The 17,885-nt window shown below is 41.7% G+C and overlaps 1 protein-coding gene across 12 annotated transcripts in view; it reads right to left on the reverse strand.

Moving 5' to 3' along the window:
- The window catches only part of PIK3CB (phosphatidylinositol-4,5-bisphosphate 3-kinase catalytic subunit beta), a 184,006-nt gene extending 173,244 nt beyond the window's left edge, over nt 1-10,762 (reverse strand). For 10 of the 12 annotated variants that reach the window (XM_084989822.1, XM_021069527.2, XM_084989825.1 and 7 more), the window contains exon 1: nt 10,538-10,762. The gene's annotated coding sequence lies outside the window, so the exon portion shown is untranslated. The other 2 variants (XM_084989818.1, XM_084989821.1) reach the window with 2 other exon arrangements.
- Between the last annotated feature and the right edge of the window lie 7,123 nt (nt 10,763-17,885).

A 17,885-nucleotide genomic window follows, 5' to 3' on the forward strand; every position in this document is an offset into this window, starting at 1 on the left:
GCAATTCCAAATCATCCTGCTCTCTTATACATGGAGAAGTCTCTCCAATGACATTTTGCACATCACTATAATAATGAGTAAATTAGTCTTTTAAAAGTCTCATGGAGGAGTTCCTGCTGTGGTGCAGTGGGTTAATGATCCAACTTGTCTCTGTGGAGGCACCAGGTCAATCCCCAGTCCGGTGCAGTAGGTTAAGGATCTGATCTAGCATTGCTGCAGCTGTGGCATAGGTTGCAGCTCTGGCTTGGATTCGATCCTTGGCCCAGGAACTTCCATATGCCACTACTGCAGCCAAAAAAGGAGAAAATAAGTCTTAGAGGGAGTTTACTTGTGGCTCAGTGGGTTAAGTCACTGTTGGTTACAGCTGTGACATGGGTTCAATCCTGGCCCAGGAACTTTTGCATGCCTCGGGCAAGGCCAAAAAAAAAAAAGAAAGAAAGAAAAGAAAGGATATATTTTACCAGTTTAAAAAAATAAAAGTCTTATAAAATTGTTTTAAAAAAAAATAAATGACAGGAGTTCCCTGGTGGCACAGCAGATTAAGGATCAGGCACACTGCTGTAGCACGGGTTCCATCTTTGGCCTGGGAACTTCCACATGCCATGGGCTTGGCCAAAAATAAAAATAAATGACAAAAGAATATAAAAGGAAGTAGGTAACAATAGACAGAATACATAAAATTAAAGAAATCACTGATTAAAAAATAATTGCCTGGGGCTCAAGGAGAAGATAGGAATTCTTCATAAGTTAAAGGTAAAATATTGTTTCTGGTTGGTATGGCATATATAGTTATGTGTGTGTATCTCTCTCTCTCTCTCTCTCTCTCTCTCTCTCTCTCTCTCACACACACACACACACACACACACACGACATTCCCTGTAGGTAGAATGAGAACCTAAAAACCCAGAAGCCTCTCAGTTACTTAGGAAAAAATTTAATAATGGAATGGTGGGTAAAGTATATGAAGAGTTAAGACAACCAATGACTTCCAATGAAAATATGAAACTTCGACAGCCATCAAAAGAACAAAAATAAAATAATTACAATTGATCACAACATTGAACAAAACCAACAACCAACTTCTCCTATGGATATTTCCTTAGCCTCAAAGTGCAAAAAAAAAAAAAAAAGCATGTTGGAGTTCCCGTCATGGCGCAGTGGTTAACGAATCCGACTAGGAACCATGAGGTTGCGGGTTCAGTCCCTGCCCTTGCTCAGTGGGTTAACGATCCGGCGTTGCCGTGGGCTGTGGTGTAGGTTGCAGACGCAGCTCAGATCCCGCGTTGCTGTGGCTCTGGCGTAGGCTGGTGGCTACAGCTCCGATTCAACCCCTAGCCTGGGAACCTCCATATGCCGCGGGAGCGGCCCAAGAAATAGCAACAACAACAACAAAAAAGACAAAAAAGACAAAAAAAAAAAAAAAAAGCATGTTAAGAGAATTCCAGTTGGTTCTCCCCAGGATATGCCCCCCAAACTAACTATAGTGAATCTTAATTTAGGGAATGATATCTCTATAGCTGATAAATATAGATGGAAACTAACGTTCGAAAATATACAAGCGCAGAGATAAATTTTACATAAATTGTAATTTTTGTTCAGATAACATATATAACAATTTGTAGTATTTGTAAAGTTAGAGAAAACATCTAGTTTTAGTAGCATCTAAATATAAGACCTATTGGGCTGTGGGATGGAAATACTGTGAAATCAGATTGTTATGATCATTATACAACTACAGATGTGATAAATTCATTTGAGTAGTAAAAAAATGAAAAAATAAATAAATAAATAAAAGACCCATACTAAAACAGTAGTTCAAGAATAAGCAATTCTAAATGTCCAATATTTCAACTATTTAATAAAAATGAATTACTGTGTAACTACACATAAGTAATGTGTCAGAGGCAGTAACTGGTGTCCTGGATATAAGAACCAAGCACCCGGATTTCAAACACCTTGTCTTCAGTTTAATTCCTATAAAAATGGTCAACAGATTAAATAATCTAATAAATATTAAATTGCTGTAAACTTATAAACATAATTCTGACAAATCTGAAACACTCATTTAAATCACAAAAGCTTGGAGTTCCCGTTGTGGCACAGTTCCCACTAGGAACCATGAGGTTGCGGGTTCGATCCCTGGATCAGTGGGTGAACGATCCGGTGTTGCAGTGAGCTGTGGTATAGGTCGAAGACTCGGCTCGGATCCCGCGTTGCTGTGGCTCTGGTGTAGACTGGTGGCTACAGTTCCGATTGGACCCCTAGCTTGGGAACCTCCACATGCCGCGGGTGTGGCCCCAGAAAAGGTAAAAAGACAAAAAAAGAAAAAAAAAAATGACAAAACCTTCATCATTTAAACTACTAAAGTACAAACGTTTCAAAATGGAGTTTGAACTCCTGTTAACAGTCACCTCAAATTTCTTCCAGTGGCTCAGCAGGTAAGGAATTCATGGAATTCAGGTCTTCAAGGTCTAGTAAGCATTGTGGTTAAACCAACCAGTCAACACCAAGTTATGTGGGGCAATGCCTATAGTCATCTAACTCCTTTGACTTCCCCCATATTTTCTTTACTTTACAACTGCCATCACTTCTAAATGGTAGAAGGAGATAGACATGAAATTGGTAAATATTATAAATTAGTTATTAGAAATGTAAGTTAAAACTATGGTCAGGAATGTGGTTAAACTGCAGTTTAAATAAAGCTTCTGGATTACCCACGGATTTCTTTTAATCCCCATAATCCTGCTCATGTAGGCAGGGACAATCAGGATTGTATTTCCATTGAAGGCAAATGAGCATTTGCCTGGTGATCTCACAAGTAGCCAGAGCAGCAGGAGAGAAGCTACAGGGTCAGGAATTCAGATTCAGGAAGGCAATCTCTCCCAAGTTTGCAGCAGGGGACTGTGAGCTGCTGACCTGTGCTCTAACAATACCAAACACAGGGGACTGCCAGATTAACATTCTTTATTTCAGTAGTAAATACTCCCAATTGAAGGGTCAACTGATAAGAACCTCAGGCAACCCACTTTAAACACTAGAGCAAATAAGGAAATATATATTCTTGGTGAAGAGCTGAGGGAAAGACAGATCCTGGAGCAAGGACCCAGAAAAATTTTTGCAATTTTTTTTTTTTTTCTTTTTGCCATTTCCTGGGCCGCTCCCGTGACATATGGAGGTTCCCAGGCTAGGGGTTGAATCGGAGCTGTAGCCGCTGGCCTACGCCAGAGCCACAGCAACACGGGATCCGAGCCGCATCTGCAACCTACACCACAGCTCACAGCAACGCCGGATCCTTAACCCACTGAGAGAGGCCAGGGATCGAACCCACAACCTCATGGTTCCTAGTCAGATTCATTAGCCACTGCGCCATGGCGGGAACTCCAGTTTTTGTAAATTTTTTGAGGAAACAAGGGAATTTCTAGATTACTGACTGTTGTAGGCTGGAAACAAGTTAATCAAATAATGGAAAGCTACCTTTTATTTCCTTTTTAGGGCCACACCTGCGGCATATGGAAGTTCCCAGGCTAGGGGTAGAATTGGAGCTGCAGCTGCTGGCCTACATACACCAGAGCCACAGCAACACCAGATCCGAGCTGCATCTAAGACCTAGACCTACACCCCAACTTGCGGCAAAGTCAGATCCTTAACCCACTGAGCAAGACCAGGGATTAAACCCACATTCTCATGGATACTAGTTGGGTTCTTAACCCACTGAGCCACAACAGGAACTCCTGGAAAGTTACCTTTGCAATATACTTTAGCTACATAGATAGCACATCCTCCCCTCAAGCCCTAGTAAAGCTGAATACCTAAAGGAACTTACGTGTTGGAATAAAATGGATATGCTAGCAGAAAGTGACAATGCTAGAGTGAAAAGCTGAGATTTTATAATTCTTGGTAAAATTAATCTCTAGTTTATCCTAGCTTACCCTGCGACTGCAGTGAATGAAAACTCTGGGCTTATCAAAGAGAGATGAGAAGATATGTAATGCCATTCATTATGATTTTTATTTATTTATTTATTTTGTCTTTTTTTTAGGGCTGCACCCGCAGCATATGGAGGTTCCCAGGCTAGGGGTCTAATTGGAGCTGTTGCTGCCAGCCTACACCAGAGCTACAGTAACACCAGATCCGAGCCGCATCTGCGACCTACACCAAGCTCACAGCAACACCGGCTCCTTAACCCACTGAGTAAGGCCAGGGATTGAACCTGCAACCTTATGATTCCTAGTCAGATTCATTTCCGCTGCGCCAAGACGGGAACTCCCATTCATTATGATTTTTATCAGAGACTTAGCCCCCACAAATTTCTTTGTTAGATGGTCCCAATTGTAACCTGACATGGGATTTGCCTCACTTGACAGGTTCCAGAAGTAACACGATTTTTTTTTTAAGTTAAAGCCTTTTAAATATTCCTCCATCTGTAAGTTTTATTACTTTATTGCATGTAACCCTATTATGCTGAAGACTGAAATCCTTTCATTTATGTTTGTAACAATTACACTGACCAATTATCCACTTATTCCAAGTTCTGACATATTCTATCCATGAGAAATTTTCTCCTTAAAAAATCAAATAATGAGGAGTTCCTTCTGTGGTGCAGCGGGTTAAGGATCCAGCGTTGTCTCTGTGTCAGTGTGGATTCCATCCTTGGCCTGGCACAGTGGGTCAAAGGATCTGGCATTGCTATAGCTGTGGCAGAGGTCACAGCTGCAGCTTGGATTGGATCCCCGGCCCAGGAACTTCCATACGCCTCAGATATAGCCAAAATAATAAAATAATAATAATAATAATAAGTTCCCTGTGGCTCAGCAGTTAAGGATATGGCATCGTCGCAGCTGTGGCTCAGGTCACTGCTGAAGCACAGGTTTGATCCCTGGCCCAAGAACTTCTGCGCACCACAGCTGTGGCACAAAATAAATAAATAATGAAAAAACAAATAAGTCCAAGTGTTAAAAATGAAAAAAAAGTTGACTGCAAAGGAGTAATATAAGAGAATTTTTTGGGGGTGTTGGAACTATTCTACATACTGTTAGTAGTGGTAGTAATTAAAAGAATGTAGGCATGTGTTAAAACTCATAAGACTGTACACGAAAGAAATTTCTTTTAATTTTTTTTTTTTTTTTTTTTTTGCTTTTTAGGGCCACACCTGCAACACATCGAAGTTCCCAGGCTGGGGGTCAAATTGGAGCTACATACAGCTGCTGGACTACACCACAGCCACAGCAACGTGGGATCCGAGCCAAGTCTGTGATCTACACCACAGTTGACAGCAACACCAGATCCTTAACCCACCGAGTGAGGCAAGGGATCAAACCCCCATCCTCATGGATATTAGTTGCATTCATTTCTACTGTGCTGCAATGGGGACTCCTCTTTACATAAAATTTTAAAAATTCGATGTCACGCCTCTTTTAGGAAGTGTCTTTTTACTAAAAAAAAAAAAGTCGGGAGTTACCGTCGTGGCGCAGTGGTTAGCGAATCTGACTACGAACCATGAGGTTGCGGGTTCGGTCCCTGCCCTTGCTCAGTGGGTTAATGATCTGGCGTTGCCGTGAGCTGTGGTGTAGGTTGCAGACACGGCTCGGATCCCGCGTTGCTGTTGCTCTGGCGTAGGCCGGTGGCTACAGCTCCGGTTCAACCCCTAGCCTGGGAACCTCCATATGCCTCGGGAGCAGCCCAAGAAATAGCAACAACAACAACAGCAAAAGACAAAAGACAAAAAGACAAAAAAAAAAAAAAAAAAAGTCTACCCAGGGAACTCTACCCATATTCTGTGATAATCTATATGGGAAAAGAATCTGAAAAGAATGGATGTGTGTACGTGTATAAGTGAATCACTTTGTTGTACATCAGAAATTATCACAACATTGTAAATCAACAAATAAAACCTTTGGGGGAAAAAAAGAGTCTATGACTCAGGAAAAGAAAGGTCTAAATTAGAGATAACACAATCTACATTATCAGAGCAATTGGTAGGTAAAACACTACACACACCCAACCATATATCTAATCCCTTTCATTTTTCCTCTCTCAACTAGAAGCTTGTGACTCAGAATTATTTAACCTGGAGATGATAACATAAAGACTACATGGAATATATGCGAGAGCAACAACTTAAAAAGGAAGTACACCAGGTTAGAGCCACTCCAAAGGGTAAAGCTAGACGCAATGACTGGAAAATCCAGGAAGTCAGACTTGATTATGAAAAAGTAGAAAGGGCTTTTGAAGAAAAACAGCCCATACAGATCAGGGAATGGAAAGAGGGCAGAGGGAAAAATAATCCAAGTGTCAAAATTTGGAGGCGGGGGTGAGAGGGTAAAAGGAATGAGCAGAGAAGTTGTCCCACACAAGCCTGAAAATCTGTGATATTCTCTCTTATCTTCCATTTCTTCTCCTCTTCTACTAAATCCTTCTAGTCTAGGATTTCCTTTCCCAATGTATCTTTTTCCTATTATCTACTGAGATGATGGAATTCTACACTTTGATTTTGCCATACCCTTCTTTGTTCACAAATCTGCCTGATAGCCTTCAGGGCTACAGACTAGTTCTCAGGCAGGGGAAAAATCCTAAATTATTTCCCTCTTTCTACAAAATGACAAAGCTTGCAAGTGAGCAGTTAACAGAAGCCAAGTAATAGGGATCTATCTCCAAGATATGGTAAGATGATAACTCTAAGTCAAAGATTCAAAGGATAGACACATAAAAGCACATAGGAGTTCCCATTGTGGCTCATAAGGAGGACACAGTTTCAATCCCTGGCTTCGCTTAGTGGGTTAAGGATCTGGCGTTGCCGTGAGCTGTGGTGTGGGTGGCAGACACGGCTCAGATCTGGGGTTGCTGTGGCTGTGGCACAGGCTGGCAGCTACAGCTCCAATTCGACCCCTGGTCTGGGAACCTCCATATGCCACGGGGGCGGCCCTAAAGTAAAAAAACATTTTTTAATTTAATTAAAAAAAATAAATGCACATAAGCACAGGGCTGGAAGCTTGTTTGGTTCCTTATTCATAAGATACTAATGATCCAATACATGGTGAATAAAATCTACATATGTTTTTGTTTATCAATGACTTAAATGTCTAAATCCTTAGCCTTTTCAGAAGGTACAGTATTTTAATGAAGACTCAGAGTAGACATACCTAATAGAATAACTCTAGGCCCTGTTATTACTTCATTAGCATGAATCTAGGACCAAAAAAGGGTCAACTGTGTTCGATACATGTTATACTTGGAATCAGAAGATTTTATAACTTATTTCATTCACATAGTCACTCATTTACTCAACATTTGTTTAATGTTCCAATGTTCTGGTTACTGAGAATACCCCAGGGAAGAGAAACCAGGTCCCTGCTATCAGAAAGCTTATAGTATGTTAGAGGGGAAAGACCATAAACAAGTGAACAAGAAAAGAGGCAAGATAATTAGCTGATAATTCAGGTAGAGAATCTGGATTTACTTAGTGTAATAAGCCATTGGAGAAGTTCCTGCTATGAGTTAAGAATCTGACTGCAATGGCTAGGTCACTGAGGAGGTACAGGTTCATTCCCCAGCCTGGCTCAGTGGGTTAAAGGATCCAGAGTTGCCTCAGTTGTGGCATAGGTCCCAGGCCCTGGAACTTACACCCTGACTGCTGTTTGAAAACAGACAGTGGGGGAGCAAGACCAGAGGCAAGGAGACCAATTAGGAAGCTATTACTCAGGAAGAACTGGAGTGATAGCAATAAAAATAAAGTGCAGTAAATATATTCAGTATATATTTTAGAGGCAAAATCAACAGAGTTTGCCAAAGAACTGATTGTTTGAGGGTGCAGGGGAGCAGTGAAGCAAAGCAAGGAATTAAGGATGACCATCAGATTTTTCACTTAAGCAGGTGGAAGAGAGGGGCAGAGAGGTGCTCTATGAAATGGACACTGCTGGGGTAGGAATAATTGAAGAATGGAAATCAAGAACTCCATTTTGAACATGTTAAGTTTAAGACAGACAAATGAAGGGAGTTCCCTGGTAGCCTAGTGGTTAGGACTCTGTGATTTCACCTCTTTGACCCAGGTTCAATCCCTGGTCTGTAAACTGAGATTCAAGTTGCATGCCACAGCCAGAAAAAGGGGGGGGGGGGCATGTAAGAAGTGAAGATATGTAGGCAGGTAGAAATTTGAAGTTCAGGACTAGAGATAAAAATGTGAGAGTCAACAGCACAGTGATAGTATCTCTAACACAGGACATGATGAGATCAACCAGAGAGAGAACAGGTAGAAGAAAGCAGAGGGACAGGCTGGGAAGCCCTGAGGCATTAGGATGTTTTGAATTCAGGAAGAGAAGAAAAAGTCAACAAAAGACAGTAAGAGAACAAGAGAAAGAAAAACATAAAAGTGTGCTACCCTGGAAGTTTCCTTTATACAATGTGATTCTCTAATCCTCCACCACCCTCCCAATCTACTGGCCACACACACTCTCAAGTTTCTATGAATAAAACTGGTTGATGTCCCCAAAGTCCCAGTTATTTGGGACCCAGGATCAGGCCTATGAAGCAAGATATGCCTTCTGACCCCTAGCCTCTGCAGAGTGGTTAGCAGTGCTTCTACTGTTGGATTCACCAGTGAGCTATCAAGGAAGATCATAACTTAGGAAGAACACAATTAGACTACAAGGAAGAACATAATTTAGATTACAAGGTTAATTTTTAATTTTTCTACGTATTTTGTTTACATTTCACGAAGCAAGCTGGATCAAAAGCCTTTATGAATGAGTCTCTCAGCAAAGCAGAAAACACAAACAAGAGGTGCAAAACAGCAATCAATCAAAACCCAACTCAATTTTCTCCACTTCTAAAAAACACACTGAAGGTACAAGACCCTTATTAGGATGTGAATCTAAGGTTGTATGACAAAGTTTTTGGTTTCAGTCATTCTTGCCTTAGTGACTAAAAATTAAGATTTTTTCCTGTCGTGGCTCAGTGGTTAACAAATCCGGCTAGGAACCATGAGGTTGTAGGTTCGATCCCTGGCCTCGCTCAGTGGGTTGAGGATCTGGCATTGTCGTGAACTGTGGTGTAAGTCGCAGACACAGCTCGGAGTTGCTGTGGCTGTGGTGTAGGCTTGAAGCTACAGCTCTGATTAGACCCCTAGCCTGGGAACCTCCATATGCCTCAGGTGTGGCCCCAAAGGACAAAAAAATAAATAAATAAAAAATTAAGAGTTTTACTTTATTCCACACTTGCCTTCTGAAACTAGGTTAAGATCTTTATCATGACCACCCTCTCCTATGCCGCATTATCATGACTTAAACAGTTCTGCTTTTACCATAAAACTCTTACAGCGTAGCCAAAAATCCCCAAATGATTAATGAACTGCTGAGAATTCTGACTCGTTAGAGATGATTTTATTAGGAATCATATTTCCAAACATCCATTCAGTGCTTCAAAATAAGTACTCATCTAATTTAATTATGATGACTTCACCAGACAGTAATACTGCCCACAATCATGTTTACAAAAGCACTTGTCACTCCCTTCAGATGTAGCAATGCAGAAAAAGGAGTCTGTTTCCATATTCTGTTTATACTCTGTAACAAGTGACAGAGCTTAAGTGTCACTTAAGATTATTTAAACAAAGTACTTCAAGTTGAATGTGACCCACCATCTTTCATCGAAGCGAATCCTAAAATCGTTGGGTTTTATTTCAACAGTAATTTCCACTCAGTACCTGAGACAGGTATTCCAAGGCAGCCTTAGCAAGAAAAGAGACTCCAGGATGAGACTGTAGGATTCTGTTTTAGCTCTAAGATAACAGGCTCCAATTAAAGTAACTTCAGTGGAGGTTACTGCAACATCAAGGCACGTCGGAAATAAATGTGCCCCCAAAGGTACACCCGCACCCGCAGCCAGGAATCAGCAATAGCCAACCAAGGAAGATGCTGCAGCAGAGTTTCTCCTAACAGCCTACCACTGACCAAGCACTTGCTGTTTGGTCATGCACATCATCCTGTCCTAGCTTCACAACAACCCTGTGAAGTACGCATAATTATTCCCATATACAAACCCGGATACTTTAGTCCAAGGCCCCAGGGCTGGTCAGTGGCGGCGCTGGGATTTGAAAATACGACTATACCCCCAGCATTCCAGGATGCCCGCCCCTAAAATACACTCAACGCAAAAAGGCACCTGAGGGTCGGGAGCTCGCGGGTGTCCGCACGGACGCAGGGGGCGAGGACGCCGCCTCTCCCCGAGAAGTCCCTCAGAAACCGGACCCAAAGTGCCGGCAGCCCGGGACACCCGGCCGCGTCTATGCCGCCCGGAGGCCGGGAAGCGCCGCACCTCGGAGAACCCCGGGAGGGCCGCAGGCGAGCGAGGCGCCCCAGCGGGCTGGAGGGCCGGTGTCCTCCGCGCGGACAGGAAGCGCGGCGCTGGCACCAGAGTCACGGGCGCCGCAGGCTGCGGCGGGCAAGAGCGCGCCGCCGGGCCGCGCGGGGGCACCTCGGCGGCCCGCCTCGACCGCGCCGCCCCTCAGCCCCGCCGCATCCGGGTCCCGCGTCGTCGCACTCACCTGCCCGGGGCTCCGCCGCCGCCGCCGGTTCCCGGCTCCGGGTGCGCGGTCAGCAGCCCAGGCCACCGCGACCGTCCAGCTGCAGCACCCCCATCCCCGTCTCAGTCCCCGCCCGCCTGACTCGCGCAGCGCTACACTAGCCCGCCGCCCACTGCCATGGCCCGCTCCGCCGCCTTCGCCGCCGCTGAACCACCGATTCACGGAGCACGCGCGCGCCGCCGCCGTGCTGCGCCCGCGCCCGCGCGCCCGCGCCCGCCTCCCAGGCCCGCCTACCGGCAGCCCCCGCCCCGCCCCGCGCGCCGCTCTGGCCAATCCCCGATCTGCGGGCCGGGCTGGGCCGGGCTAGGTCGTGCCGGGCCGGGCCAGTAGAGCGGGTAGATGGGCGGAACCGCCGCTCAGCCCTCTCCAGCTACCTCCCAGCATCGGCGCTGCTGTGCAGCAGTTCCGCTCCTGCTTGCGGCTCCCGGAGGACTCGAGATCGGGAATCCCCAGCAAGTTGCCTTTAAAGAGAGAGCTACCACCTGCCCTGGGCCTTCGTAGCCGCCTCCGAGAGACCCTTCTCTTCCTAGATTTCCTTGCTGGCCTTCTCTTCCCAGTCACTTTCCCCAGTTCTGCGACTGGACCGTTCTTTCGGTTCTTGGGCACTGTACTTTGCTTTTCCCTCCTCCTTTTCGTCACTTCTGTTCTGTGGGTGGGGTCGTTAGGTGGGATGCCCCACAACTGGACCTTCAATCCCTGCACTGGTCATAAAAGCAAAAATCCAGACTTCCAAGCCCAAGATTATTTTTCTGTGTGTTCATTTTTGCGATAACAACATTTGGATGCAGTCTTACAGTTTACCCGAGCCTTGTTCGCATATCTTATCTCCTGTTATCTTTGACCTCAACCGGGGAAGTTTCACAGTCCTCTTTTGTTGGCACACTTGAATTTCATTATTGAAAACAAAAATTTTTGCTGTACAGCAGAAATTGACAGAACAATGTAAATCACATATGACAGAAAAAATAAAAACCTAAAAAAATAAAATACGGTAAAATAAGAATTTTAACTTATGGTAAAATTGTTGTAACTTACTGCTACTGTAATAGCTCAGGCAAATTAGTTTAATAGTCTGGGATGGAATCTCAAGTGCACCTAATATAAAGCAAAGGTAGCAAAAAAGTTGGTGACAAAAGAATAGTTTATATGATCAATGATCCTGCTGTAATTGGTTATTCGTAATAATTCAAATATAGAATGATACCATATTCAAAAATATGTTCCAGAAGAGTTAAAGACATAAAAATAGACAAGACAAAGACTTCAAGTAAAATTTTTAAAGAGTGGTAATATAATATTAGTGAGGGGAAACTTAAAGCAAGACAGAAAGCCCAGAATCATCAAAGAGGAAAAAAAAAATTCTACCTAAATATTTTACATGATATCACACGCTAACAAGACAAAAAAAAAAAAAAAAAAAAAAGAATAAAACTGCACAAAACATATGACAGACACACTGTATCTTTAACATAAAGGAGTCTCTATAAATGGACTTTTAAAAAAGCCAAATAGCCCAGTGTTTTTTAAAAATGGGCAAAGTATACAAGCAGATAATGGATGGAAGAGAAAATCCAAATCGTTCATTAAAAAACACATTTCACTAATAGTCATGGAAAAGCAAATTAAAACACTAATCCATTTTTCACTCATTAGATTGGCAAACATTAGCAGGACCAATCAATGATACATAGGGAAACAAGCCCTGGTACATCTCTGATGGGACTGTAAATTGCCACAAACTTTCTAGGTATAATCTGGGAATAGTATTAAAGTTTAAAATTCCTACACATTGACCAAAAATACATTAACTCTGCCCTACGGAAAAACTAAAGAAAATACTATTTGTAAGGATATATACAAGGATGCTGTAGTGGTTGGATGGTAGCCTTCCAAAAGATAGATGAACATAGCCTTATTTGGAAAAAGCATCTTTACAGATGTAGTTAGTTAAGGACCTTGAAATGAGATCATCCCAGATTTGGGGTGGGCCCTAAATCCAATGACCAGCATCCTTTTAAGAGAAAGGCAGAGAAAGATTTGAAATAGAGACATAGAGATAAAGGTAATGTGAAGAATGAGGCAGAGTTGGGAGTGAGGTATCAACAAGCCAAAGAATGCCAAAGATTGCTAGCAGCTACCAGAAACTAGGAGAGAGACACAGAGTCTCAGAGCTTGCCAATGCTTTGATTTCAGATTTTGGAACTCCAGAAATGGGAGAGCAGAAATTTCTGTTGTTTTAAGCCACCCAGTTTGTGGCAATTGTTAAAGCTCCCCCAGGAAACTAACATAGATTCATACTGTATTATTTGTAGTGCAAAACAAACACAAACAACAAACTGGGAACAACTGGATTGTCCATAGGTAATGGAATCCAAGAATCAACTGTACTGCCTCCATACTACACAATGTTATACAATAATAAAAATGAATTAAACCTGTTTGTGTTGACCCAGAGGGATGTTCATGATATAATGCTAAGTGGAAAATGCAAATTACAGAATAATTAATAGTGATATGATCTTGTTGGTATGTTGCTGACCATTCAGATATATATATTCATGTGGGCATAGTGAAAGGGGTGGAAGAATTTACACTAGACTGATTACACTGGATAGCTCAGAGGGCAAAAGGCGGAGGTGTTAGGTGGGAGGGAGTTGTATTTTTCTTTATAAATTTTTTGATATCTTACTGTTAAAACCAGTGTATGTATTATCTTATGCCTTTAGTAAATACAGCTTTAAAGGAAAAAAAGCAGTTGTGACTAGTTTTTAAATCATGACTAAAGTTGTGAACACAGGAAAATGTTCTATTTGTCCAATTTTAGAAGATTCAAATGTTCTCCATTGCCCCCACTCTGCTACTATTGGGTTCTGACTTAAATGTTCAATATATATAATCCTTTGGTTGGTTGGTTGTTTTTTTTATGTTTTCCCCCTATTTTCCTTCTTCTTACTTCTGAGTATTTCTAGGTTCACAAAATTTTTATTTTTATTTTTAGAATTTGTAAGTGCTTCCTTTTCATTGTATTAGTAATAAATTCACATGATCTGGAATCCAAAATGCACAACCCAACATGCAATAAAAGTCTCAGACAATCAAAGGTGTCCAGTTTTTATGAGCATTCTTCCAGAAGTATTGTCTGTATATATGAGCAAGTATAGGTATATTTCCCCATTTTTAACACGTATGGCAGCATGCTTCCTTTTTTCGCATAGTATCTATCAGGTTATTTTATATATTAGTGCTTATAGAGTTTATGTATGCTTTAATTTTTTTTTTTTTTTTTTTTTGGTCTTTTTAGGGTTGCACCACCCATAGCATATGGAGGTTCCCAGACCAGGGGTGGAATTGGAGCTGTAGCTGCCAGCCTACGCCACAGCCCTACTCCATAGCTCTACGCCACCAGATCCAAGCTGCATCTGCAACCTATACACAGCTCATGGCAACACCAAATTCTTAACTCATTGAGTGAGGCCAGGGATTGACCCTGTTTACTCATGGGTACTAGTCATATTTTGTTTCCACTGAGCCACAATGGGAACTCCTAATTTTTTATTTTTATTTATTTATTTTTTAAGGCAACGCCTGTGGTTAGGGGGTGAATAGGAGCTGCAGCTGCTGGTCTACACCACAGCTACAGCCACAGCAACAATGGATCTAAGCCACATCTGTGACCCACTTGGCAGCTTGTGGCAACTCAGAATACTTAACCCACTGAGCAAGGCCAGATATTGAACCTGCATCCTCATGGACATTATGTCAGGTTAGTAACCTGCTGAGCCACAGTGGGGAAATCCCATTTTTACCACTATATCCTTTCTTTTGGTGGGGGGCCTGCACCTGCGGCAAATGGAAGTTCCCAGGGATCTGAACCACATCTGCAGCCTATGCCACAGCTTGTAGCAACACCAGATCCTTAACCCATTGAATCGAACTTGAGTACTTATGGACACTATGTCAGGTTCTTAACCTGCTGAACCACAATGGGAATTCTGTACTTTTATTCTTTTATACTTTTACTGCTATATAGAATACATTCAAAAAACTGCCCACATCATACATTTTCACAAAGAACACACCTGTGTAACCAGTTCCCAAATCAATAGAGAACATGACAAATATCTCAGAAACCACCTGTGACCCCTTTCAGTCACTGCCCTACCCCCAGAGATAATCACTATCCCAACGTCTACCATTAGAGATCCATTTTTCCTGTTTTTGAACTTTAATTAAATAGATTCATACAGTGTGTACTTTTTTGAGTTTGGCTTCTTTTGCTCTACATTTCCTGTACATTGTTTTGATATTCATACAATATTGTATGTAACTGTATTTTGTTCATTCTCATTGTGATACAGTTATTTCATTGTATCTGCATCCTATCTTCTGGTTGTATGATGTTCCATTGTAAGGATATACTACAATTATCTGTCCCTTATTGGCAGATATTTTTAGACTATTTCCAATCTTTTGATATACAAACAATGCTACAATGAACCACTTTGAATTTATATCATCTTGTGCATTTGCAAGTATAACTAGAGAATAAATTCTCTAGAAGTTGAATTATTGCAACAGGTATAGTTATTTGTCATTGAAAAGGATGTTGCCAAATTACCCTCTCTGAGAGTATACCCTTTCTTTATGCTCCCACCAGCAGAATATTTGAGAGCTAAAATAAGAGCTTGGAGACTTAGAAATTACATTGTACCACCCATTCATCTTCCCAGGGAGAATTCCAAGCTCTCAAAACTGAAAAGACTTGCACAAAGCCCTGAAACAAGTTACTTATCACCAAATTCTGAAGGAAGAGGCCTGGATGCTAGTCTCACATATCAAAGAAAAAGCCTCAACCATCCTGTCCTGCCCACAGGACATGCTATTGGCATGCTGCCTCTCCCCTCATCTTCCCCAACAGCCTTCAAAGACCAGTTCAAAAAGGCCCAGCCACACACACACACACACACACCCCAGAGCCACCAACCAAAGGAAGAAGGGGGTGGAAACTGAAAGGTAGGGTAGGACAGAGGGGACTCAGGGAACCAGACAGCGTATTCTCCTGTAAAGCAAAGTAAGAGACATGTAAGGTTTTGAAGGAAAATTCAGTGAGACTGTTACACACACTTGTGAGTACACACATACATACACACACATCATAACTGAATTATGTGATATTGTACAACTACAAAAAGAATGTGGCAGGAATTCCCTGGTGGCTCAGTGGGTTAAGGATCCAGCATTGTCCAACAAAGTCTCTTTGAACTGGTGGCAGTTCAATCTCTGGCTCAGAACTTCTTTATGATGTGGATGCAGCTGGGGGAAAAAAAATGAATGAGCCATTTCTATATGAATTAATCTGGAATAACTCCGAAATATTATTTAATGAAATAGGCAAGAGGCAGAACAATATGTTCTGCTACCATTTGTATATGCGTAAATTATTATCAGAAAGCCACAAGAAACTAACACTGGTTACCTGGAAAAAGGAGAAGTAGAGGTTGGGAAACAAGAGTGGAAGGGGGAATTAATTTTTATGGCTATTGTCTTTTATGCTATTTGAAATTTTTTATCATGCTCACATACTACCTATTATATAGCAATAGATATGTAAAGTAAGTATACTTTATGTATCTATTTTGTATATTTATATAACTTGTATTTTTTATATATATATAATTTGTATTTATATATATAGAGAGAGAGAGAGAGAAAGCCTATAAAGCTCTGTAATTTAGCCAGAGATAGCACCATTATTGAGGAAGGAGAGGCAAAAAACAAGAAAGGAAGGTGTGGTGCCTAGTAAAGGAGCCAGTGAGGCAATGGGGGCACTAGAAGGACAGGAAGTAGGCTCCTGGACTAGCCTTGCAAATCTAAAAGGTGGATCACGTTGTATTTCAAGAACAATTTGTCTTCCACCCTATTAGCTTGCAACTCTCATGTCATTCACTCAAGAAATATAAGTTGAATGTAGAAAAACAATGAATCTGGCACTTTTAAAACCAATTAGCTCTGGTATGTGGAGTTAACTAGATCAAAGATTGTAGCCCTGGTTCCCAAGGGGTTTGGGTGTGACTCTGCCTTGTGGAATGTGAGCTATTTATCAACAAAGGCTCTGCCCTGTTTGTTGTTGTGGACAAGCCACCTGAAACTCCAATTTAACCCATTTTTATAAATAAGGACAATGTAACATAGTTAAATTTACATTTTAAGTAATCTGCTGCCTTGAACAGCAGGAATCCAAAATTTTCTGGCCCATTAAAGTGTCAGAGGCAGAGATATCTCAAAAGGCCAGTAGTCTGTTTGCAGGTTCACCCTGATTCATCCATTACTGAATTTTTATTAGAAAGCTAATATTCAGTTTCTTTGGCAGCTCAGGGGGCCTTATATTTGTAAAATAAAGCCTGAATTTCAAAGGGAATTCCTTTAGCTAAAAAAGGAACTTCATCAGAGCCTTTTTTTTTTCTTTAAGCAAACACCCAACCAAAGAGTTTACTTCTGCTTCTTAATCAAGTCTTTATTTCAAAATGTAGGTAGAGGAGACAGTTCAACTTTTTGTAGCAACTTTTAATACTTCAACCCAACCAAGCTCACAGGGTCTGGAGCAGTCTTGAAATACCTATGCAAATGAATGGGGAAGCTAGCAGGTACAGGATGGGTCTGAAAAACAGAAACCTAGATTGCTCAATCTGAAAGGGTGGGGACCAGAGAAAAATGTGAAATGACTCCTCTAGGCCTCAATCCCCTAGATTGGTCAAGGGACAGATAAATCCTATTCCTGTTAGGAGATCAAGACATACACATTCAGAGGGTTTTGGGATGTTCCACTCAGAGTAAATTTCCAGAATGAAATCGGCAAGTATCTGCCAAGTGTCCCCTTAATAGCTACCAAGAGAAATTCATACAAGAAAGTGTTTCTCAAATTCCAATAATTCCCAGATTCTTTGGAGGGTTAAAAGGAAAAAAAAAAGTCCCAGACTCTTGAAAATATTCAGTTCTTCATTTATCCAGCCACAGTTCCAGGCTCTGGATAAATAGTGGAGATATGAGGGTGAACAAAACAACATGATTCCCACAGAATCTGCTGCAGAGGAAGAAACAGCCATAAATGAAATCATCTCATGATCAACTGCAAATTACAGTTAAGTGCTGTAAGGTGGGAGCACCTGATACTCTGAAAGTAAATAATAATGGAGGAATTGAGAGGGGAAAGCAAAATTTATCTAAGAAGGGAAACTCTCACCTCAGTCTGAAGTTTAGACCAGACAAAGATTGGGAGCTAGAAATGTCGCATTCAGAAAAAAACAGCCAA

Source organism: Sus scrofa, chromosome 13 (genome assembly GCF_054392235.1).
Source record: "Sus scrofa isolate SSC_HxYL_T2T_F1_AM1 chromosome 13, Sscrofa_HxYL_maternal_Yorkshire_Landrace_v2.0, whole genome shotgun sequence".
Lineage (NCBI taxonomy): Eukaryota > Metazoa > Chordata > Mammalia > Artiodactyla > Suidae > Sus > Sus scrofa.